Genomic DNA, 7,043 nt, shown 5'->3' with positions numbered 1-7,043 from the left:
AATTACTCATTATCTTATTTTACTTGTTTGTTTTGTAATTTATTTATTCTTTGACAGTTCCATACATGTACATAGTGAACTTTAGTTTTTCTCACCTAGCCACTATTGCCTTGTTTTGTTACCCCACTGCTCCTGCTGGAACTGTTCTTCTTCTCAACAAATCCCCTGCTTGCTCCCAGGCCTTTGGTGGGTGTGACTGACAGTTGAAACAGCTGCCTGATGACCCTCCTTCAGCAGCTATCAGCTGAAGATGCCTTTTGACCGCGATGGGACCTCATAAGCTCCTTCCCCATCCACAGTGGAATATTGACTGGCTTAGTCTTGTGCAAGTCTTTTTTTTTAATGTACAATTTTCCTTTTAATATATATTTTATTTTATGTGTGTGGATGTCTTGTTCATATGTCTGTTCTTTAGATGTACACACCTGGTACCTATAGAAGCCACAAGAGGGTGTGAAATACTAGTGAACTGGAGTTCCAGATGGTTCTGAGCCGCAATGAGAGGTCTGGGAATTAAGCCTGGGTTTTCTGGAAGAGCAGCCAGTGCTCTCCAGCCTCATCTCTTGTACGAGTCTAATGTAGGTAACCATGGCTACTGTGAAGTCATGAGTGCAACAGCTGTCATGTCCAGAAGACAGCATTTATCATACCCTTCCCTATGCTTTAACATTGTGTTTATCCCTTGCTCTCTCAGAGGTGTGGTGGAAAGGTTTACAACACTAGACATAAATTTCCTGTTTTGTAATAGGCCTCAAATCCAATCAGAAAGTAGTCGGTTACTCTTATAACCATCATGTCACTATTGCACAGTGAGCACATTGTTCCTGACAGATACAGGGTTCAGCACTGGGTTAGACCACCAATGTCTTTTCACTCCCAGAAGCCTGTGTGTTGCTGTCTGACACTCTGAAAGCTAGCCAACAGGGAGGAAGTTTTCAGGTCAGTTGATACTGATTTCTCTATGTCTTATAACTAAATTATGAGGTTTCTCCAGTAACGGGGTCTACCATCTAGTGATGGTAGGCAACTACCACAGTTAGGTTTGTATTGCTGGGGGAGAAAAAAAAAAAAAAACAAAAACAGTGACCAAAACTAACTTGGAGAGTATAGGGTTCATTTCATCTTAAAACTCCAGGGTCACATTCCATCACCGAGGGAAGCTGGGGCAGGAACTTGGGGCAGGAACCTGGAGGCAGGAACTGAAGCAGAAGCCACAGAGGAGTGCTTCTTACTACTTGGCTCAGTTTGCTTTCTTATGCTCTCCAAGGCCACCTGCTCAGAGGCGGCATGCCCACAGCGGGCCAGTCCCTTCTACATCAATCATTAATCAAGAAAATGCTTTGCAGACTTGCCTCCAGGCCAATCTAATTGGGCAATTTCCTCAGCTCTGTTTTCCTTGTCTCCTATGCTCCAGATTGTATTGAGTTGACAACAAATTAACAGCACAGCAAACGAGAGCAATGATAATAACCTGGTGATCTGCGGACCTTGGGGGGCTCCTTGACCAATAACTCACGGGAAGGAATCCTGTGCTTGATGCTGAGATTTCCATTTAGTCACCCATGGCTTTTGGAGTAATATTGTTTACCCATTCAGGGCTCTCTATTTAAACACACATGCGCGTACACACACACACACCTTTAAAAGGTTTACAAAGTAGTGGATTTTCATAAGGCCTTTTTATATATTCCAGGGGATGCTTCTGCTCGTTTTTAGAGTGGGTCTCCCACCTCAGTTTAGCTAAAGCTCTCAGAGGCACACCCAATGGCTAATGTAACCTGGTGATCCATCACAGGCTGCTTGGGTGCTTGTATTTGTGGTGATTCTTGATCTTGCCAATTTGATGATCAACAGTAACCACAGCTATATTCTTCTTTGGGAACAGAATCTATTTTGTATGGGTGTCATAAAGCTAACTGATGTAGAAATATATAATTAGACTATCCGCACAGTACCAAAGCTTTTGCTAGCCAGGCATGCTGGCATATACCATTAATACCAGCACTCAGGAGGCAGAGTAGATAGATCTCTATGAGTTTCAGGCCGGCTGGGTCTACATAGCAAGAACTTGTCTCAAAAACAAACAGGCAAGCAGATAAAAACAAGGTTTTGCTAGTGGCTTGTGTATTTTATTGTCCCATAGGAAGAAAAAGCCACATGACAGAACCAGTGCCCATAAAGACTATGCATTAGTTAGTGGTGACCTTAGGATATGTTCAGGTTAACATAGAAATAAACTGATTGTAATTTTTTCTGTTTACTCACAGATGTCATTAGGCCCATGATACGACTCTGTTTGTGCCTACCTGCTAGGTAAAACTAGGTAAATGACATGTAAGGAAAGGAGCTGACATCTGGCTAAGTTAGTGGTTTTTGAGGAATGTTAAAAATAAAAATAAAAGAGGATTTTGGTGGACAGAGTCTATCATGAACGAGAAACTGAATTTTATTCTAGTGTGTGTGAGAGAAAGAGAGAGGGAAAAGGAGATGAAAAAGAAGAGAGAAGAAGAGAAAGGAAAGAAGATAGAGGGCGAGAGAGCGAGCAGTTTTGGGGCCTCATGTTTATAATTTGAGAGATTATGGGATACAAATTGCCACGAAGAAGATCAGGTTGTGTGGTTGGTATTGTCTTCAACCTCATCAGAGGATATAGTTAGAGTCATTGTTAGGGTTTGAATCTGAAATGTCACCCCATAAGCCTATGTTTTGAAGGCTTAGGCTGACTGGTGTTATTTGGGGAGGGCTATGGGACCTGTGTGAGGCACAGCTTTACTGGTATAAGCAGGACATTCACGAGCCTTTGAAGACAATAGCTTGGCTTGCTGCTCTACCACCATGTGACCAACATAAGCCTCATGATGTTAATGTTGGAGAAGGCCCCAGTAAAAATCATGAAGTTTCAGATTAAAATAAGAATTCTGTAGAAGTCGGACCAGATTCTCTTTGTGTTACTCTCTGAGAAATAATTTGTCTATATTTTAGCTATGTCCTGAAGATTTGAGTAAGCCTGAATTCCAAAGCAGTGAGCTGATTAATTTGGTGAAGGAAATTTTGAGACGGCATAGCATTTTGACTGCCAGTATGATGACTACTGGCTTTTTGAGCCAGTTTTACAGTGAGAATTGGAAGCAAAAGTTGGAGCAGAAAGATACCAAAAACATACAATTTGGCCAGAGTGTTTAAAGTGCTGGGAAAAGACGACCTACTCATTAAAGTTATTAGTGTAATTAAAAAGAAGTTGTGCTAGTTAATTCTTGCCAACTTGACACAAGGGTCACCTGGGAAGAGTCACCTCATTTGAAGAACTCCTCCATCAGACTGTTCGAGGTCTTCCACAGGCCACATTTTTTTTGAATAATAATTCATGTGGGAGGGCCCTTTCACTGAGGTTTCTCATTCCTTAGCAGGTCATCCTGGGTGATATAAGAAAGCAGAATGGCCAAGACATGGGGAGCAAGCCAGTAAGCAGCATTCCTCCATGACCTTTGCTTTAGTTTTGCCTCCAGATTTCTTCCTTGAGTTCCCGCGCTGATTTCCCTCAATGGTGGACTGCAGTGTGATTGTGTAAGCCAAATAAACCCTTTTCCTAAGCCGCTTTTTGTGAAAGTAGTTATCACAGCTACAAAAAGCAAATACAGAAGCCAAACAACCTGCAGTGGGACAAGAGATGTGCCTTGATTTGGGCATCAAATCAAATGTGCTTTGGCTTTGGAAAGGCTCCAAGGTGTAAAAGCACTCCACAGACTTGCCTTTGAGAAGAGAAAGCACATTCCTTGCTGACACAGGGCCACCCGGTAGAGTACTTGCTCAGGTTTAACTTCCCAGTGGCTTAGAAACAGCGGCAGATGCCGCTCAAGGAGGTCAGGGCACAGCAGTATTCATGTGGTGCTGGTTTTACAGGCACATGGAGTGCATGAGCTACAGTGTTGGAGGCTTGCTTGTACTCCAATTTTTAAGGAAATCGTGTAGCCAGGAACTATGCAGCAGAGTTAGATTTTTTGCAGAGACCACAAGAAGACTAATTCTTGCCAGGTGGTGGTGGCACACACCTTTAATCCCAGCACTTGGGAGGCAGAGGCAGGTTGATCTCTGTGAGTTTAAGGCCAGCGTGGTCTACACATAGAAACCCTGTCTCAAAAAAAAGCAAAACAAAACAACAACAACAAAGAAAGACTGATTATTGAAATGGTGAGTGTCAAGCCAAAGCTGCAGCGGAAATCACAGGGTGTTAGAGATGGCAGGAATAGGGGGCATTTGCGGAGGAATCCTGTCAACAAAAACTGTGGCTATCACAAGAAAGAGAGAACAGAGGTACCATATTGGAAATGGCAAGGCTGTAGAAAAAGGAATGCTCAGGTCTGCTGGGGACTAGATGGTGCCACTGTGCGCTCTGGATCCTGAACATGAAACTATAGTGTTTAGCATTGTCTGTGCTGGTTTTCTTTTCCTTTCTTCCTTCCTTCCATCCTTCCTCCATCCCCTCCCCCCTTTCTTTTTCTTTCTTTTGGCCTTACTTTTTATTCATTTCTTTTCTTTCTTGTTCTTCCTCTTTGAAATGAAAATGTTTACTATGTGCCAATTTACTTTGGAAGTAGGTAACTATTCTTTGTCATTTTGCAGGAGCTCATAGCTGAGAGATGGTCTTGAATCTCAGAAGACATTGGACTTGGATTTTAGAGCAGTATGGGAATTATTAAGATTGTGGGTTCAGGGCCCAGCCTTATGGACAGCTGGGAGTGAGTCCGGGCCTCTGAGGCAAAGATGGTGGACTACAGCATTTGGGATCACATCGAGGTGTTGGATGATGAGGACAAGACGCTCCCCAACATTGACACGGCCAGACCCTCCCTCTGGCGGCACCAGGCCTGGATGGAACACATGGAGCAGTTTCAGAAGGAGAAAGAGGAACTGCATCGGGACTGCCGTGAATGCAAGCGCAAGGTAGCTGAGTGCCAGCAAGCTGAAGGAACTGAAGTGGCTGAAGGCAGTGGCCAGGTGGAGCTTGAGCGGCTTTGAGCAGAGGCACAGCAGCTGTGCAAAGAGGGGCAAAGCTGGGAGCAGAAGATGGAGGACATCCAAAAGAAGGAGAAGATCATGCCTTGGAATGTGGACATGCTCAGCAAAGATGTCTTCAGCAAGAGCACGGTCAATACCTAGCCTGAGAAGGCAGAGGAAGACTCAGCAGAGGCAAGGGAGCAGAAACACAAGATCTTCATTGAAAAGTTCAAGAAACAGATCAAACATTTCGGCATGCTCCACCGCTGGGATGACAGCCAGAAATACCCATGAGACAATGTCCACCTGGTGTGTGAGGAGACAGCCAGCTACCTGGTTATCTGGTGCATTGACCTGGAAGTGGAAGAGAAAGGTGCACTGATGGAGCAGGTGGCGTACCAGACCATGGCGATGCAGTCTGTCCTGGAGCTGGCCAAGAGTCTGAAGGTCGACCCCTGGGCCTGCTCCCGGCAGTTTTTCACCAAGATCAAGACCGCTGACCAGCAGAACATGGAGGGCTTCAAGTATGAACTGGAGGCCTTTAATGAGCATGTTCCGGGCCATGCCAAGCTACGACTAGAGAAGGCCATCAAGGAGTACGAGGAGGAGAGGAGGAGGAGCACAAGAAGAGGCTGGGCCCTGGTGGCCTGGACCCTGTGGAGGTCTACCAGTCCCTGCCTGAGGAGCTGCAGAAGTGCTTTGATGTGAAGGATGTACAGATGCTGCAAGATGCCATCAGCAAGATGGATCCCACCGATGCCAAGTATCACATGCAGCAATGCAGTGATTCTGGCCTCTGGGTCCCCAACTCCAAAGTCTGGTGAGGCCAAGGAGGGGAGGAGGCGGGCCCCAGGGACCCATTGCTGGAAGCTGTCCCCAAAGCGGGCAACGAGAAAGACGTCAGTGAGTGACCTGCCCCAGCCGCTGCCACCGGCCTGCAGGCTTCTGCGGGTCCTTCTCCAGAAAAGGAATCCTAGCCACCATGCTCCTAGCTCCCAACTTCCTTCATCCTGCTGCCCCTCACATCCTGGCCCATGGCCTGACCCACATCCCCTGTCTCTGGCCTGTCACCAGCACTCGTCCAACCCTCTGCTTCCGGTTGAGGGGCTCTGCTGCCTGCGGCCTCCCCACCCCTGTCAGCATTATGCCAAAGTCCTGGGGGTCTGGGGAGGGACAGAAGTTGCTAGGTCGGTCCACCGGGTTGGGGAAACACATGTCCCCAGCTGGTCAGGGTCTGTCCCTATGGGTCTGTGGTCACTGTTTTTCTTCTGTGTAGCTTTCTGTCCTGCAACTGGCAACAATGCCCAATAAACAGTTCCAGCTGCTGGAGGCCTCTGGCTCAGTGCTGTTTGAGGCAGAGGGGGAACCTAGGTGGGGAGAACCAGAGTCCTGTGACAGGCATGCCCTTTCCTTTCCCCACTGTTCAAAAGTCCTAGGCCTTCTGTGTCTCTCCAACTCCTTATCTATCTTAGTCTCTCCTTCCTCTTTCCTTCCCTCTTCCTCCCCTCTTCACCTAGTACTCCATAGGGTCAAGAGGACAGGAGTTTGAGGATAGCCTGGGCTGCATGTGGCTTTTCACACTGTCCTTTGCCTGCTGGAGAAGCATCCTATTTTGAATGTGTATGTGTGTATTTGTCTTTCTGAGACAAGTTTTCTATATATCTTTGGCTGTCCTTGAACCCACTATGTGGATCAGGCTGGCCTCAAACTCAGAGATCTGTTTCCCTGAGTGCTGAGATCAAAAGCACAAACCATTCCTGGCTTAAGTTTTGATTTAGAAAAAAAAAAAAGATTGTGGAGGACTCTTAAAGTTGAACTAAGTGCACCTTGCATTAAGAAATGGCTATGAGCCTTAGGGGAGCAAAGGTAGAATGTTATGGTTTAAAGCAGTATCCTCCATGGGCTTATGCTATCAATATTTACTCCCTAGTGATGGTGCTGTTTTGGGAGGCTATGGAATCTTTAGGAGGTGGAACCTAGCTGGCAGAAGGAGGTCTGATGTGTAGCCATTGAAGAGTATAGCTTTGCCCTCTGATGCCTTACACTGG

At 46.1% G+C, this 7,043-nt stretch overlaps 1 pseudogene; it reads left to right on the top strand.

The window, feature by feature from the left end:
- Positions 1-4,720: 4,720 nt before the first annotated feature.
- On the top strand, positions 4,721-5,912 carry LOC110549389 (hsp90 co-chaperone Cdc37-like; annotated as a pseudogene).
- The last annotated feature ends 1,131 nt before the right edge of the window (positions 5,913-7,043 follow it).

Source organism: Meriones unguiculatus, chromosome 17 (genome assembly GCF_030254825.1).
Source record: "Meriones unguiculatus strain TT.TT164.6M chromosome 17, Bangor_MerUng_6.1, whole genome shotgun sequence".
Classification (NCBI taxonomy): domain Eukaryota; kingdom Metazoa; phylum Chordata; class Mammalia; order Rodentia; family Muridae; genus Meriones; species Meriones unguiculatus.
The sequence above is the reverse complement of the archived record's forward strand: the minus strand, read 5'-3'. Positions and strand labels throughout refer to the sequence as shown.